This window comes from Anabrus simplex, chromosome 4, assembly GCF_040414725.1.
Source record: "Anabrus simplex isolate iqAnaSimp1 chromosome 4, ASM4041472v1, whole genome shotgun sequence".
Classification (NCBI taxonomy): Eukaryota; Metazoa; Arthropoda; class Insecta; order Orthoptera; family Tettigoniidae; genus Anabrus; species Anabrus simplex.
The window spans coordinates 19,746,054-19,765,394 of NC_090268.1; positions in this window are offsets into that span (position 1 = coordinate 19,746,054).

Genomic DNA, 19,341 nt, shown 5'->3' on the forward strand with positions numbered 1-19,341 from the left:
TCCAATCGGACTTAACTCAAGAGCGGATGTGTGTAAAGCGTATTTCTTACAACAACACAAAAATGAAGATATTCGAACCAAACTTTATATTTAGCATCCACCTGTCCAAAGGTAGGTTTTAAAGGTCAATAACATTTCATGTTCCCGGAATGGACTGGTGGTTTATAGGGAACCGAAATGGTGATTTTACTCTTCTACAATATATACAGTACAAGACCAACCTGACTGGAAATCTACCAAACGTGATGGAATTCCATTTCTAAAACTTTCTTTTCATGTGCATTTTTTCGTCAGGAGGATTAATAAGGGAGATATCACGAATGGTCAGTTTTGCAGGTTAAGTCCAGCGTACATAGCCCAAAAGGTGTTGTACGTGGAGCAGATTCCTTATCTGTCTATATAAGTAAAATCGTAACGACTGTGTGCCTCTACATTGACTATTTTGGCGAAATTTTCGCACAGCTACTCGTTTAAGGGGTAATAATGACCATCTGCATTTTTTTTGGTTTAGTTTCCTGAAAATCCTAATTTTTACCCTCCTCGACCAAAATCCAGATTGCGGCATAGTCTGCCAGACGAAAAAGAAAATTGAAATTTGACAAATTATACGTTTTAGTCTGTAACGGGAGGAAAACTTCCAACATCTTTAAATTTTTCAATTTTTATCCCCGAAGAATATCGAAATATGGAGGCAATTTTAATGATGGTGCAGACCTTCGGGAAGTCCTATCACATAACGGATTGCACAATCTCCGTTCAATTTGGTCTTATGACTTTTTGTCGTATCTGTATCACTTTTACGTTTGATTTTTCTCTATTTATGGATGTTAAGTAAATTTGGACTTTTCACATGCATAATTCATACTTTCAATCACTTATAGGAAATACAGAATCATCAAACTCTTCACGAAATGTATTGTTGTTGTTGTTGTTTTAAGGGGCCTAACATCGAAGGTCATCGGCCTTCACGAAAATTGGCCCACCCAGTAGCCATATGTGAGCCAAACGCTATGTATGTAGCTGTCACATAATTATTCGAAAAGAAATGCAATGTGAGATAATCTTACAAAAACTTTATACCCTGTTCAACGTTTCTAACTCAGTCTGACCCAAGAATAGATGAGATATCATAGGACCAGCCATTGAGGCCACTAAATCCGGCGTCTTATAGTACAATCCTTTGTCGATATGACGTAAGTTTAGCAGCAGTTAATCTTTAAATGAAGGTCTGCAATGTTGTAAACACACATATATTTTCTTATGTCGATCTATATATATTCACTGATGTCGATTTGCAGCGATCGAGAAAGGGTGTGTCTGCTATTGTAATCAGTACTCCCCACACAGACTTTGACTGGCAGTAGGAATGGGCTCCTTCTCCAACTCTTGTGTAACTGGCAGTAGTAAGGAAGGCCTACCATTGTAATGATTAGTTCACTTCTCGATTTGACTTGCAGAAGGCAAGGGAGCATGCAGTTTTGTTTAAAACTCCGCTACCCGATTGTGTTTGGCAGTAGGCAAGGGTGCCCGCAGTTATAAACAAATGTCCTCATCTAATATGTGACTGGCATTAGGCATAGTGGACTGCTATTTTGATGGAAACTCACCAACTTGGTGTGACTGGCAGTAAGCTGGCTGGCAGTAGGAAAATGGGCCTGACATTATAATGATAACTGCACAACTCAATTTCGACTGATAGTAGGGTAGTTGTCTGCCATTACAATAAAAACTCTTCAACTGCCATTGTAACGGAAACTCCCCAAATCGATTGTGACCGCGCAGTAGGCAATGAGGCCTGCAATTATAATGTAAACTTCCCAACTCGATTGTGAATGGCAGTAGGCAAGTGAGCCTGCCGTTATATCACAAATCCGTAACAAACACTTTACATCGGAAACAGCGCATCGGGACCTCCCCATGCTGTTTCTCGGATAACGCTAAGAAACATGCAATTTTAAAACAATCGTATTTACTGCATGTACAGTATTTAGAGATCGGGCCAGCTAGGAAGACGTCTGGGAGTGCATGCGCACTTTGGACTATCCCGCATAGTGCATCCCCTCCTAACAGAGCTCCTGCTACAAGGACAGTACAGTGCATAAGTTTACACTCAGCTGTCGCGCTGCTTTCTAATTTCTCGTTGTGTAGTGACTGTGGTTAGTGGTGGTGTGCGTTATGACTGTATGGAAGGCGTTAAAAGTAGCCTGCATCGTAAGGTGTAGCAACCTTGAACGTTGGGCCTGAAATGGAAATAAACGTTCGTGATAGATTGCAAAAAAGTGCAGGAAAGAGTAGCATCAGCTGAATTTTCTGTAATTTTTAATTCTACCAGATCCTTTTCAGTTTCTTTAAATCAGTTCGGTTTTGTTTTGGGTTCCGGAAGAAGTCAAAGATTTGTTCGGTTAATCTATTAGATTTCATTCTGAGAAGGAGATGACCGAAAAAATTATCCTCTTTCTTCCCATCGTATCTGAGAGTTTTTCAATTTTCTTGTAGCGTGTTTCATTCTTGATGTATATTATATTATTATCGAATTATTTTACATGACGTGGCTCAGGTTATGAAGCCTGGTGTTATAGCAAACCATATTCTACACTGTACATCTACAGCGTGAAGTTAATTTTACATCGAATTATAATTTAAAATAAGGACTACGGAAATTGATACACGAAAACGATTGTGACTGCTCCTATAATAAGAGGTTAAATTATATTCTAACTCCTTAAATCTATCTACCTTCTGTAACACTTCTAAATACATTCATTTCGGCTAGTATGTCTGTAATTTACAGCTGGAAGGGTAATGCACTAACTGAAAATCTGCGGAGTGTTACATGGCAGTATTAACAAATATTTCGGGTCAACTGTACGTCGCCACTACACTGAGCGAGAAGGGGAAGTCAGCGTTCTCGCTCCCACGGCTCTGCTTTCTCACTCGCACACTTCCCCCCACCGGGTGTCTTCCTAGCTGGCCCGATCTCTACATCGGTATTCGAATACAACGTAGAATACCGTAGCGAAGCACGGGTACATTTGCTAGTCTACAATATATCACAAAAACCTAACATGCTACAGACATGAAAACTGGTATATGGAATCTCCTTTAAAAATAAATGGAAACACTTTTTTGAAAATCCAATTAAGGGGGTGAAATAATCAAAAAGCGGGTGAATATTTAAAATGAGTATCTTCTTCTTCTACCGCTATTCCCACACCTTCGAGGTCGCGGGTGCGAACTGTGGCCCCACATGTGGATTTGACCCTGTTTTACGGCTGGGTGCCCTTTCTGACGCCAATCCTATGCGTAGGGATGCAAGTACTATTGCGTGTTCCTGTTGTGGTTTGTAATGTGGTGTGTTGAGTGAATATGAAGATGAGAGTGTTGGGACAAACTCAAACAACCTGTCCCCGAACCAGAAGAATTAATCACACGTGAATAAAATCCCCGACACAGCACGGAATCGAACCCGGAACCCTATGTGAACCGAATGCCTCAATGTTGACCATTCAGCCAAGGAGTGGGTCAGTTTTTAAAATGAGTATAATCATCTAAATTATATCTCATAAACTTAACATGTTACAGACGTAAAAATTGGTATTTGTAATCTCCTTTAAAAACAAAGAAACGCGTACTTTTTGTTTTCGGAAAATCCATAAACTGGAGATCGAAAGTAAGTGAAGAAGGAGTTGAATTCTCTTTATGACGATACAAAAACTAAGATGTTACAGACGTGAAAATTGGTATTTGGAATCTCCTTTAGAAATAAAGAAACTGTTCTTTTACGACTTAGGACTGTTTCTCACATGTAGAGTTCCATGTCGCATGTTCCAGATTGAGCTCTGCCAGTAGCCTGGTCATCTTAGTCCCAAACGGCAATGCCACAAACATGGTTTACAAAGAGATTCTGGGATAATCGAAATGCAATTTTTCGGTGAATGTTTATACTTTAGGGATTTTCAGATAATGTCTTAGTTCAGTAGCGAGCAACAATTACTTTTATCAACTTACGAAATCCTCGCGAGCGAAGCCGTGGGTAACAGCTAGTCTCTATAATTTTTGTTATGTAGTAGTTATCGATAGGACCACTGATAGGATGGATATTTGATGATTTCATTTTAGGTCTTCTCCTAAACTACGATTTCACTCTGTGCGAATAAAATTATTTATAGCCCAGATTGTAGTGCCTCGTTCCCCGACTTTACATACCGATTTTTATTAAATTATATTCAGCCATTGTCTCAGACAGACAGATAGAAATGACGAAAAATAAAAAAGTGAATTTCTTTTTTTCTGTGTACACGACCGATAAAGAAATGCCATTCTTTTGAAATTCTGCTCATTGTACAGACAAAACTCTTATTTATATATATATATATATATATATATATATATATATATATAGATGAATTGCCTAGAAGCAAAGGCAGCAATCTCCACTTTGAAAAATGTTACAGTAGAAGCAAAAAAATCTTAGAGGTGTTCATAGAATGAAAATTCGATCAACAACTATTTGATTACGTGTATTGACATCAGAAAAGCAATCGCACATAATATTTTTTTTGTAAAGCAACTGTGAGACAAGATAATAAAGCTTTTAATTTGGAGATTGCTATTTTTACTTCTCATATGTATATTCTCCTGACTTTGCACCTCACATGGGGAAGAAAGTGAGGTTTCCAGTAGAGCTCTGAATTTATTTGAAGGCTTAAAATTAAAATGTGGACTACAACAGATTATTACAGGTGCAATAAAGCATATTCTGAAATAGTATTTCACAAAACCAACACTTTCAGTTTTTGCGTCCATTTTTTGGAACTACATAAAGATTAAAATGTAAGTTATCTTCTATACACATCAATCTGGAGACTCTTTCATTAGTTCATATGGACAGTCATTATTGTCTGCCTCGTTAGGCCAATCGGATGGATTCACAGTCAATTACAGGCTTGTAAAATCCAATTTTTCATCCTGACGTCAGTTCTCACTAAAGTGAATTTCAAGGAGACGTCTGACATCAGCTATTTTCTTAGGATTGATAAGGTTCTGTTGCTGTGGTTGGATGCGTTTCGGAACCGTTTGAGCAATGTGGGCGTCCTTTCTTGTTACATATTTAAAGGAGCCTATGTCTAGCATCTAGAAGTTCTCACCTCTCACGAGCATATTGCGTTTGCTGTTGGTAGGTCTCTTCAGTATGCATCTCTTGCAGGGAGAAATCTTGAAATGCCAAGCATTTAGAAGCTTCAGTATCTTCTCTGTTTCCGATTTCCAATCAAATATTTCACAGTCTTCTGTGCCAACCTTCACTATTTTTTAATGTTTTGAGATTATTTCGATGTACTCTTCAGGGTTTTCTATTGTGTCTTTTTGAAATACCTTTTGAACACAACCCAAAGAGTCTGTCAGGTGGGATGAAAGAGTGGCGTCGAATTGGAAAATACATCTCAACCCCGTGGACATTTGAGGGTGTTTGGAGTAGCCAATTTGCAACCATAGCGAGCAGAGTTTTGTTTTCATTCTGCCCTCCACAGCTGTCAGCAAATAAACGGATCTTCTTAATTCCTTCCAGGTTTATGTTCTTCAAAGAATTGAATAGACAGGAAGCAATTTCATTAGATCCCTTTTTATGAACATTCTCTGTCCATACATAACTAGTGCAGTTGCGAGGGTTGAGTTTGTCATCAGAGGAACCAACAACAACCGAGAAGTTGCACAGATAGATCTGCCGACGGTAGTATGTGTCTTGGTCAGGAATTTGAGGGAGAGGTAGGTTCTTCTGGCAGTCAAATGATAGGATTAGAGTTTCTTCAGGTTTCTCTTTTAAGAGAGAATAAAAGGCCTTTGCTCGCTTTTTATGAACCTGTCTCTGTGCTTGAGTCTGAAGTTTTACGTCTGGATCTTTCTCTAGCTAAATCTTTTCCTTGAATTCGATGCATGCAGAGCACATATAAACTCTGGGACTTCCAAACCCAATATTAAATTGAGTATTAAATATGTACCGAAAATAACTTCCTTTCACCTGTAACTCCAAAGCAGTCTGTCCATTGTACATCCGGTGAAGTAAATTAATATTCATCTGAGACGGCAAATATTTTCTCCCTCTGGTCACTGCAGGTCAGGGATGATACAAATTTCATCACACCCTCTTCTTTTTCTTGAAATTTCTGAGAGCAGTGATCTCCTCCCCGTTCTTCAGTTGGAACATTCCCGGTGTGAAGAAACTGTTTGGTTACTCGAGCTCGCGTTACCAGAAAAGCCTTCTGTACTACATCATTTGTATCATCTTTCCTCACAAAGTATGTTTTTGGAAAGATTTTCCTCTCTAAGTACCTGTTACTGACCTCTTTCTGGCTATGGATGCCACTTTACAAAACTGTACTAGAAAGGTATTTTGACTGGATCTATCTTTATTTACGTAAAACAGATTATGGAAGTCTAAGCACTGCTTCATGGACAAGGTTGAACATCGAAAGCTTTTTGTAGCATGTCCACATTTAGGAAAATCTGGTAGCTTCAGATGCCCATACCTGTAAAACACCGGATAATGTTTAATGATAGGTGTAGCTGTTTATTTATTGTAAATTATCAACATAACTTACATGGTTGTCATCAATGAAATGAGGAGTGAAAGTTTTCTTAGAATGACTGAATGGATAAATAAATATATAAACAACTATTTATATGTTTGATTAATATCCAATGGTAATTGTAAAACTATTTAAAAAATAAAGCAAGTAAAACAGTAAGATACATAAAAATAACCTTGAACTAACCTCAGTTGTTTAGCTTTATATCTTTTCCAGTTACCAGGCTGAAATTTTCTCTTCCTTGCTTTGGAAGGCGACACTGGTGTTATTTCCGCCTGGTTATTCATTTTACAGGAACTATTAGAATTGTATAATAGCTACTATCATTAATTCACACAGTGAAAGCACCAAAAACACAAAACATACCACTATGTCATACTGTAGTGTAAATCAGCACAGTTTCACCACTGAAACTTCAAAGATCTCGCTCCCTCTGTGGGTGTTAGTGGTGGTAGTATGGCAGTTCCTCGCATCATGGTACCGGATGTGATAGAGACATTGTGACATAATTTGCGTGATGAGACTGAGATAAAAATTACATAGACGTCTGCCGACCGGATACTGAGGTCGGGACGTCAACAATTGATAACATGGCAGTCAACATCGAGGTCAGTACAATGCATGGTTAGTAAACCGGTGCAACAACTTCCACACATTTCAATGGTCCAGGCTTTGTGTTTTAAATAACCTCTTTCTAGGAATTTCATTCACTGTACCGATACGCATGACATGCCGGAGTTTTATAGCGGTGGTGACGTGAACTGGAACTCGACCTTTACTGGTGGCCAATGAAGTGATGCATTTTGTGGCAGAATCCTTGTCTTTCACTATTCATATAGCCTACTGCAGGTTGTGGGTCGCTTCATTTGTTCGCCTGGGCTGATCATTCATCTGCGTCATGAAATACCAACTTGAACACCGAGAGTCTTGTAGTTATAAACTTGCATTCCAGAGATGGCGGGTTCGAACTCCAAGATCACTTTATTATCAAGAAAGTGTTCGTTGGACGTAAATTAAGACCATGGTCGTTTCCTCTCCAGTACAAGCTCCTTTGAATACCATCGTGCCGAAAATCTGTACTGTATATCTGAGTACGGCGTTAAAAGGTTAGAAATTTTAAAAAAAGTTGAACTCACCTGCTCAAATTCACCTCTACTGCCTCGTATCCAAATCATCACAGTCTCAACGCTCATACTTCCCTATCTCCCTCCCTGTGTGGGTGGTAGTGGTGTTAGTAGTAGTAGTAGAAGGTCAACCACGGTATCTTCTTCCTTTCGTAAGAGGCGACTACTTTTTTTTGCTAGTGGCTTTACATCACACCGACACAGATAGGTCTTATGGCGACGATGGGATAAGAAAGGGCTAGGAGTTGGAAGGAAGCGTGGCCTTAATTAAGGTACTGCATTAGCCTGGTGTGAAAATGGGAAACGACAGAAAACCATCTTCAGGCCTGCCGACAGTGGGATTCGAAGCCACTATTTCCCGGATGCAAGCTCACAGCAGCGTACCCCGAGCGCGCGGCCAAATCGCCCGATAAGAGGCGACTAAAAGCCGCCCCAGGGTCTCTCAACTTTGGAGCGTAGGTTGGCGACCATGGGGCCCTTAGATGAGTCCTGGAATTGCTTCGACTTATTTGTGCAAAGCTCTTCACTTCGATATATCCTACCCGACCTCCCTTGGTGAATTCTTGTTCTTATCCGACTCCGACGGTTATTACAACATTCGAGGCCTGAGGAGTCTTTCATTTTCACGCCTTTCATGGCCCTTGTCTTTCTTTAGCCAATACCTTCATTTTTCGAAGTGTCGTATCCCTTCCATGTTTTCTTCCGGATTAGTGTTATATAGAATATGGTTGCCCAGTTGTACTTCCTCTTAAAACAATAATCACTATCACCCGTGGTCGCCAACCGAAGTTCCCAAGTTGAGAGCCCCTGGGGCCCCCCTTAGTTACCTCTTACGACAGGCAGGGAATATCGCCCCCACACACAAGGGGATACAACAGGAGGCTTTGTCCATTGTTCATACATCTTCTGCACTTCGAATGTCAAATCGTGCGCGTTATATGAGGTTCTGAAAAATGTTTAAATGAACATTATTTTACATTTTTGAAAACGTTCAGATTTTGAATGCAAAATGTTTTGTTCTTCTGTTTGAACATACCGCATTTCCTGGACATGGATGACGTGGCCTCCATTTCTCCAGGGGACTCCAAAGCTTTGAATGTTGTGATTCACCTTTGATCTAGTTTCAGATCAACAAATGAAGCGCCTGAATATTCTGACGTGTGGAACTTTTTTCTGCCTCACTCTGCGGTCGGGATCACTCTACTTCAAACTTTATAATCTGCGGATCTCGTAGTCGTATATTTGTTCACAGTCACACACTTGAACGAGCCCACACCGAACTCCGTCCATCCTTTCTTAACCAGTGGGAAGTGTGCTGTAACATCAAACATTGATAAGGTTTCGGGGGATATACTAAAGAATGACTTGGCTTGGGATTTATAATACCATATCTGAAGTAGTATTTGATTACTGTTTGCATGAAGGAGCTATACCAAACGATATAGTAGCCCCTGTGTATTGCACCTGTCCCAGGCTTATCGTATTGAACGGTTTCATCATAGAGGAAAGAGTGATAGATATAAAGCTGAAAATTACAAGCCAGTCAGTTTGACATGCATTGCATGTAAAATTTGGGAAAGCATTCTTTCTGATTATATTAGACATGTTTGCGAAGTTAATAACTGTTTCAATAGAAGGCAGTTCGGGTTTAGGAAAGGTCATTCCACTGAAGCTCAACATGTAGGACTCCAGCAAGGTATAGCAGATATCCTGGATTCAGGAGGTCAAATGGACTGTATCGCGATTGACCTGTTTAAAGCATTTGATAGGGTAGATCATGGGAGACTACTGGCAAAAATTAGTGCAATTGGACTAGACAAAAGAGTGACTAAATGGGTGGCTATATATATATATATATATAGAAAATAGAACTCAGAGAATTAGAGTAGGCGAAGCTTTATCTGACCCTGTAATAATTAAGAGCGGAATTCCTCAAGGCAGTATTATTGCACCTTTATGTTTTCTTATATATATAAATGATATGAGTAAAGAAGTGGAATCAGAAGTAAGGCTTTTTGCAGATGATGTTATTCTGTACAGAGTAATAAATAATTTACAAGATAGTGAGCAACTGCAAAATGACCTCGATAATGTTGTGAGATGGATGGCGATGGTATGATGATAAACGGGGTTAAAAGTCAGGTTGTGAGTTAAACAAATAGGAAAAGTCCTCTCTGTTTTAATTACTGCGCTGATGGGGTGAACGTTCCTTATGGGGATCATTGTAAGTTCCTAGGTGCTAATATAAGGAAATATATTCATTGGGATAATCACATAAAAGTGATTGTAAATAAAGGGTACAGATCTCTGCACATGGTTATGAGAGTATTTAGGGGTTGTAGTAAGGATGTAAAGGAGAGGGCATATCGGACCCCAACTAGAGTATGATTCCAGTGTATGGGTCCCTCACCAGGATTACTTGATTCAAGAATTGAAAAAAAAATCCAAAGAAAAGCAGCTCGAGTTGTTCTAGGTGATTTCCGACAAAAGAGAAGCGTAACAAAAAGTTGCAAAGTTTGAGCTGGGAAGACTTGGGAGGAAAGAGACGAGCTGCTCGACTAAGTGGTATGTTCCGAGCTGTCAACGGAAGGATGGCGTGGAATGACATTAGTAGACGAATAAGTTTGAGTAGGAAAGATCACAATATGAAGATAAAGCTGGAATTTAAGAGGACAGGTTTAGGCAATTATTCGTTTATAGGAAGCGGAGTTAGGGATTGGAATAACTTACCAAAGGAGACGTTAAATAAATTACCAATTGTTTGCAATAATTCAGGAAAAGGCTAGGAAAACAACAGATAGGGAATCTGCCACCTGAGGGACTGCCCTAAATGCAGATCAGTATTGACTGATTTGTCTAAATTTCAAGTTTTCAGTGTCATTTTCAGGTTAATAAAATCATTTGTATTATTTTTAAAGTTCTTTTAAAACTCCTTCGTTTAATGAACAGTTTAAATTTATTTTAATTTTTCTGTCCACTTAGATTGTTCAGAAAGGATGGTTACCTAGTTGTACTTACTTACAGTCATCACCACCGCCACCCCTCTACTGTTCACGCATTTGCCTGGGTACTTTCAAATTCTTCCTGCACAAAACTGTTTTCGTTCTAACACATTTTTCCCAGCCCCATGTGAATATGAGGTAAATATTACGAACTGATATTTCAGTATAGCTAATGAGATGTAAGTAGAAAAATCACTGGCATTAGACTCACTTCTTGTGTAAGAAGTGAGGAATAAAACGCTCAGTCCCACGTGCTCTTCTCTTTTAAAGAAAAATCAGGATACGCTCCAGTTCGCGGTAACAGTCCCCGTGCTACACAAAATGTATTCCTCCGCAAGGTCTAGGTTAAAATAGCCTGGATTCACAACCTGTCCTCTGACATATTACACTTCGAAAATGTTCACACAGTTACCCAGAATAGTAATTATTTCCTTGCACACACGATGAACGTTAATTAAATGATACGTGTCACTAGTGTTGTTCTGTAGTTCTTGGCGTACACATGTCCTGAGGACCTCATCATGACATCACGTGATGATGGCTGGCGCACAAAGGGTGATGTGGCGTACTTACCAAAAATAATCAAACCGTTTATAAATGATCTTCCCGAGTTGCTTATAAATTCACTTACTTTGTAGCACTGCACAAGAAACTATAATTTTCAATAACATAAGTTTACTGTCAGATATAATTCATATAGCCTCGGTCTGGACCATGTAACATATGAGAGTCGAAATGCCCTGACTGGCAGAAATTCACCATCGAGATAGGTTTTCTGATTAAAACTTAAGCCCGTGATGTCCATTATTAGTTCGCGCTGAGTGACTGTTTTCTCTTTTCTTCTCGCAGAGGACGTGCTCTGCGCCGCGGACCAGGCTGTCTACCTCTCTAGTTAAGTTCTAAGACGGGACAAGGCCCCAGGTTGGAGCCGCGAAGCTCCTAGATTTCCTGTGCAAACACCATTAGTCTGTCTTCTTTTCTTCTTTCGTGTAGCTATTTCTAGCCGAGTGTAGCCCTTGTAAGGCAGACCCTCCTATGAGGGTGGGCGGCATCTGCAATGTGCAGGAAACTGCGTGTTCTTGTGGTGGAGAACAGTGTTATGTGTGGTGTGTGAGTTGCAGGGATGTTGGGGACAGCACAAACACCCAGCCCCCGGGCCATTAGAATTAACCCGACCCGTCCGCGAATCGAACCCGGGACCCTCTGAACCGAAGGCCAGTACGCTGACCATTCAGCCAACGAGTTTGGCATACCATTGCTCTGTACGAGGGTTGCACAAGACCATTGTTCTGTATTGGTTAGGGTAGGGGTGGACAAGATCATTGGTCTGGATTGGTTAGGGTAGGGGTGGACAAAACTATTGGTGTGGATTGGTTAGGGTAGGGGTGGACAAGATCATTGGTCTGAATTGGTTAGGGTAGGGGTGGACAAGATCATTGATCTCTATTGGTTAGGGTACGGGTGGAGAAGAGCAAAGTTGGTCTTATGCCTCTAGTTCCCCTGTTCCAAACATCATTGGCCTGCACTACGGTTTGCGGATAGCAACGCATTCTAGGCGACCTAGTGGTGGAAATTTGAATTACAATTCTTTTTATACTTCAGATTGACGAGGGGCAATTGGAACAGGATCCAGTGGTGGAAAGCTAAATACAACTGTTTTCAGTACTTTTTCAAAATAAAAATTGCTCCAGGCCGATAACAACTTGTTAGGGTATGGTTTAACCATTTTCAATACTTTTTAAAAACACAGATTTCTTTCAGGCCGAAAAGAACGGAATCCTGTATTCAGCTTTTGTGCTTTTACTCTGCGCGGGTTGGTTATACAATCTGGTTATTACGATTTATGATGTCGCCACATGCAACTTTACGTTTGCCAATTGGAATGCAAGTTCACTTCAGCAATACACAATGGCGAGTATTTCTCTTCATTTGATTAAAACATTAAATTAGCTGCTACGCGCAGCTTTGCTCGCGCGGATTTCGTAATTTGATAAAAGTAATCATTCCTCGGTACTGCACTAAGATATTTTATGAAAATTCCTAAGGTATAAAAACTCACCGAAAAATAGAGTTTCATTTACCCCAGTACCTGTTTGTAAAGCACGATTGTGGTGTAAGATGACCACGCTGCTGGCAGAGCTCAGAACTGTCCATGTGAGAAACAGCTCTCTCTCTCTCTCTCTCAAGTCGGAAAAATAATTTTTATCTCTTATTAGGCAGACTCCAAATACCAATTTCTACGTCTGTTATATCTACTGTTTTTGAGATAAAATATCTCCATAAAATAATGTAACCCCTTTTTCAGCCCTCCACTCCCCCCGTTTTAAGTGGATTTCCGAAAACAAAATCATACGTGTTTATTTTAAAGACTATTCGAAATACTCCCACTTCATGTCATTTCACCTTCCATCCCTTAAGGGGAATTTCCGAAAGCAAAAAAGGACATGTTTCTTTAATTTTAAAGGAGATTCTAAATACCAATTTTCATGTCTGTAACGTCTTTGGTTTTAGAGGTACAAGTATCCTCATAAAAGGTATCCAAGCCCTTTTTCACGCTTTTTCACCCTCCTTTAGGGGATTTTCTGAAAACAAATAATACGTGTTTATTTTTAAAGGAGATTTCAAATACAAATTTTTACGCCCCTAAACTGTTAAGTTTTTGAGATATATACATTAAAACAGTTCACCCCCTTTCCACCCCCTTAGCGATATAATATAAAAAACCCTTAGTGAGCACCCACACTGTAATATAAATGTATCACTAAAATTTCATTTCTTTCAGTTCAGTAGTTTTGGCTCGGCGATGCAGTCAGTCAGGACATGTTACTGTACATACCAGGCGGCCCGCGAGCGCCGTACTTTCTACTTACAAATGTCCCGCATGCAATAGTGTTGCGTGGGTTGCCTGGTCACATGTTTTCGAAGGAGCGCTACAACGCGCTGTGTTCGGGGGTTGTAAAACAAATAGCAGTCATTTTACTGTACACGTTCTATTAGAGGATGCATTCGTAAAGATGTAGAAAAGAAAATTTAATAACATATTAATTTATGCACGTGGAGACATTCCACTCTACAAAAGAGCTGTTTGTATGATACGAAAACTAATACATATTATTATAGCTCCAAAGCTCAGAAAATTAAAGTATCATCTTGGATCTACCAGAACGTTTCCTTCTACACCTACTCATAATTAGATATGCTCAAAACATGTCCTTGATGGCGCAGGCAGTGCTGAACAAGTCACGCAGTGTCTGCGGGGACACGTCTCAACATTTCAGCTGCCACTACAGCGCATGCCTCACGAGTTCATTGTGTTGTAATTCTCAGCATTTTCTGTCTCGTTTCCGTTCACTTTCGATTTGATCTATCCCACAGAAAAAAGTCCAGAGTGTGAAATCAGGTGATTGTGGTGGCCACTTGCAGGGTCCATCACGACCTATCCACCGTTCAGGATATCGTTCATCAAGATGTTCCCTAACGAAAGCAGTCAGATGGTGCACCATCATGCTGGAACCAATGCTGCTGTAGGCCTACTAGCTGCAGTATAGCTTATTCCACATTCATGGACCTCTTATGGACCTACAAGGAGTGAACACATTCCCTCTGAGAAAGTAGTTCATAGCATGAAGACCAGATGGCAGCTGCGAGCACTGAATGCTGTTGCTGCTGTCTTACCAGCACATAGGCTACTACACAGATGCAGTAGGAGCAGTGACTAATGTGCTGTGAATCGGATCACTGTATCGATTCAGTAACGTGAACGGAATCAAATGAATCGATTCAGTAAAATGAATCGAATGTCCCATCACTAATGTACTAAAGGCAGACGCCGACACTATCGTGAAAACGGGATGCGTGTTAGAAGTCGGCCATAGGAGACCAAAAGAACGACCAAAACAGCAATAGGCCGAAACCCTTCACAAAGATCTGAAGAGCTTCAGTCTCCACCCTGACATGACCCAGGACAGAACTGAATGGAGACAACGGACCTGGCCATCAGGAGGGACAAACGCTGAAGAAAAAGAAGAAGAAGGTCAACTAATGGGTTTTTCTGGTGCTGATTGGACAAGTGATGAAGAAAAGAGGAAAAGCACCAGCGGACTTATTGCATTTCAAGTGAGTAACTCTATATCATGGCATAGTAAGATGCAGGGTTGTGTTGTTCTATCTACAATGCATTGGGCGCTCAAGGATTAAAGAATCTTTGTAGCATTATGTCTGAATTTAATACGTAGTTTAATTAAATTCTGTTTTGGTTTCAATATACATAGTTGTAAATTTGTCAGCAAAAGATGCATTCCAAAGTATGTGTTTTAGTTTGAATGTTTTGATTGAGGGGGAGTGTTATCAGTAATTTATCTGCCAACATTGCACGTATAACTTATGTATTGTTTCTCTGTCACGCATCTCGTTATTGTCTTAATTACTTTGTGGTTTATGATCGTGTATCTTCTTTGTTAGTATTACAATAATAATAAACTACGGAAAGAAAACACATTATATTTGTAATAAATACTTCTGTATTATTCATAGTTGACGTTAAAACATTACGCAGTATAAAATCATAGTTATCTTAAGCGTGTATGCTATTAATATAATGTTTTATTATCACAAACGAGCGAACTGCCAGGTTTCTGCTCAGACTCATGCTGCCGATAGTCTATGTAAGAGCGATATTCTGATGTTTTAGTTTTCAATCCTACACATTTTCATTGCAATCGGTCTGGTCGAATCCAAACAGTAAATGACCCATAGCTCTAAGGGTTCCATGCATAATGACGGTGTCGACAACAATGGTGCAGTTACGGTAAAGAAATCCTAGGGAACGATATTCCGGCCAACTACCTCACTCACCCCCGACGTTCGTTTTAAATCAATCGTAATTGAAAAAACGTTAAATAAGTAATAATAATACAACGACATTAAAAATATAGACTGCTAATCTGACGGCCATCTCTGAATCTACTTGAACCGCTGCTAGTCATGCCACTTGAAGGCAAAACATACGTTTATTTCTTCTGAATCTGCCACATAAAAGATCTGGGGAAGTTGTTGTATGATGGAGTACAGTCTTTGAGAAGGCGTGTAAGGTTAAACCAACCAACCAACCAACCAACCAACCAACCAACCAACCAACCAACCAACCAACCAACCAACCAACCAACCAACCAACCAACCAACCAACCAACCAACCAACCAACCAACCAACCAACCAACCAACCAACCAACCAACCAACCAACCAACCAACCAACCAACCAACCAACCAACCAACCAACCAACCAACCAACCAACCAACCAACCAACCAACCAACCAACCAACCAACCAACCAACCAACCAACCAACCAACCAACCAACCAACCAACCAACCAACCAACCAACCAACCAACCAACCAACCAACCAACCAACCAACCAACCAACCAACCAACCAACCAACCAACCAACCAACCAACCAACCAACCAACCAACCAACCAACCAACCAACCAACCAACCAACCAACCAACCAACCAACCAACCAACCAACCAACCAACCAACCAACCAACCAACCAACCAACCAACCAACCAACCAACCAACCAACCAACCAACCAACCAACCAACCAACCAACCAACCAACCAACCAACCAACCAACCAACCAACCAACCAACCAACCAACCAACCAACCAACCAACCAACCAACCAACCAACCAACCAACCAACCAACCAACCAACCAACCAACCAACCAACCAACCAACCAACCAACCAACCAACCAACCAACCAACCAACCAACCAACCAACCAACCAACCAACCAACCAACCAACCAACCAACCAACCAACCAACCAACCAACCAACCAACCAACCAACCAACCAACCAACCAACCAACCAACCAACCAACCAACCAACCAACCAACCAACCAACCAACCAACCAACCAACCAACCAACCAACCAACCAACCAACCAACCAACCAACCAACCAACCAACCAACCAACCAACCAACCAACCAACCAACCAACCAACCAACCAACCAACCAACCAACCAACCAACCAACCAACCAACCAACCAACCAACCAACCAACCAACCAACCAACCAACCAACCAACCAACCAACCAACCAACCAACCAACCAACCAACCAACCAACCAACCAACCAACCAACCAACCAACCAACCAACCAACCAACCAACCAACCAACCAACCAACCAACCAACCAACCAACCAACCAACCAACCAACCAACCAACCAACCAACCAACCAACCAACCAACCAACCAACCAACCAACCAACCAACCAACCAACCAACCAACCAACCAACCAACCAACCAACCAACCAACCAACCAACCAACCAACCAACCAACCAACCAACCAACCAACCAACCAACCAACCAACCAACCAACCAACCAACCAACCAACCAACCAACCAACCAACCAACCAACCAACCAACCAACCAACCAACCAACCAACCAACCAACCAACCAACCAACCAACCAACCAACCAACCAACCAACCAACCAACCAACCAACCAACCAACCAACCAACCAACCAACCAACCAACCAACCAACCAACCAACCAACCAACCAACCAACCAACCAACCAACCAACCAACCAACCAACCAACCAACCAACCAACCAACCAACCAACCAACCAACCAACCAACCAACCAACCAACCAACCAACCAACCAACCAACCAACCAACCAACCAACCAACCAACCAACCAACCAACCAACCAACCAACCAACCAACCAACCAACCAACCAACCAACCAACCAACCAACCAACCAACCAACCAACCAACCAACCAACCAACCAACCAACCAACCAACCAACCAACCAACCAACCAACCAACCAACCAACCAACCAACCAACCAACCAACCAACCAACCAACCAACCAACCAACCAACCAACCAACCAACCAACCAACCAACCAACCAACCAACCAACCAACCAACCAACCAACCAACCAACCAACCAACCAACCAACCAACCAACCAACCAACCAACCAACCAACCAACCAACCAACCAACCAACCAACCAACCAACCAACCAACCAACCAACCAACCAACCAACCAACCAACCAACCAACCAACCAACCAACCAACCAACCAACCAACCAACCAACCAACCAACCAACCAACCAACCAACCAACCAACCAACCAACCAACCAACCAACCAACCAACCAACCAACCAACCAACCAACCAACCAACCAACCAACCAACCAACCAACCAACCAACCAACCAACCAACCAACCAACCAACCAACCAACCAACCAACCAACCAACCAACCAACCAACCAACCAACCAACCAACCAACCAACCAACCAACCAACCAACCAACCAACCAACCAACCAACCAACCAACCAACCAACCAACCAACCAACCAACCAACCAACCAACCAACCAACCAACCAACCAACCAACCAACCAACCAACCAACCAACCAACCAACCAACCAACCAACCAACCAACCAACCAACCAACCAACCAACCAACCAACCAACCAACCAACCAACCAACCAACCAACCAACCAACCAACCAACCAACCAACCAACCAACCAACCAACCAACCAACCAACCAACCAACCAACCAACCAACCAACCAACCAACCAACCAACCAACCAACCAACCAACCAACCAACCAACCAACCAACCAACCAACCAACCAACCAACCAACCAACCAACCAACCAACCAACCAACCAACCAACCAACCAACCAACCAACCAACCAACCAACCAACCAACCAACCAACCAACCAACCAACCAACCAACCAACCAACCAACCAACCAACCAACCAACCAACCAACCAACCAACCAACCAACCAACCAACCAACCAACCAACCAACCAACCAACCAACCAACCAACCAACCAACCAACCAACCAACCAACCAACCAACCAACCAACCAACCAACCAACCAACCAACCAACCAACCAACCAACCAACCAACCAACCAACCAACCAACCAACCAACCAACCAACCAACCAACCAACCAACCAACCAACCAACCAACCAACCAACCAACCAACCAACCAACCAACCAACCAACCAACCAACCAACCAACCAACCAACCAACCAACCAACCAACCAACCAACCAACCAACCAACCAACCAACCAACCAACCAACCAACCAACCAACCAACCAACCAACCAACCAACCAACCAACCAACCAACCAACCAACCAACCAACCAACCAACCAACCAACCAACCAACCAACCAACCAACCAACCAACCAACCAACCAACCAACCAACCAACCAACCAACCAACCAACCAACCAACCAACCAACCAACCAACCAACCAACCAACCAACCAACCAACCAACCAACCAACCAACCAACCAACCAACCAACCAACCAACCAACCAACCAACCAACCAACCAACCAACCAACCAACCAACCAACCAACCAACCAACCAACCAACCAACCAACCAACCAACCAACCAACCAACCAACCAACCAACCAACCAACCAACCAACCAACCAACCAACCAACCAACCAACCAACCAACCAACCAACCAACCAACCAACCAACCAACCAACCAACCAACCAACCAACCAACCAACCAACCAACCAACCAACCAACCAACCAACCAACCAACCAACCAACCAACCAACCA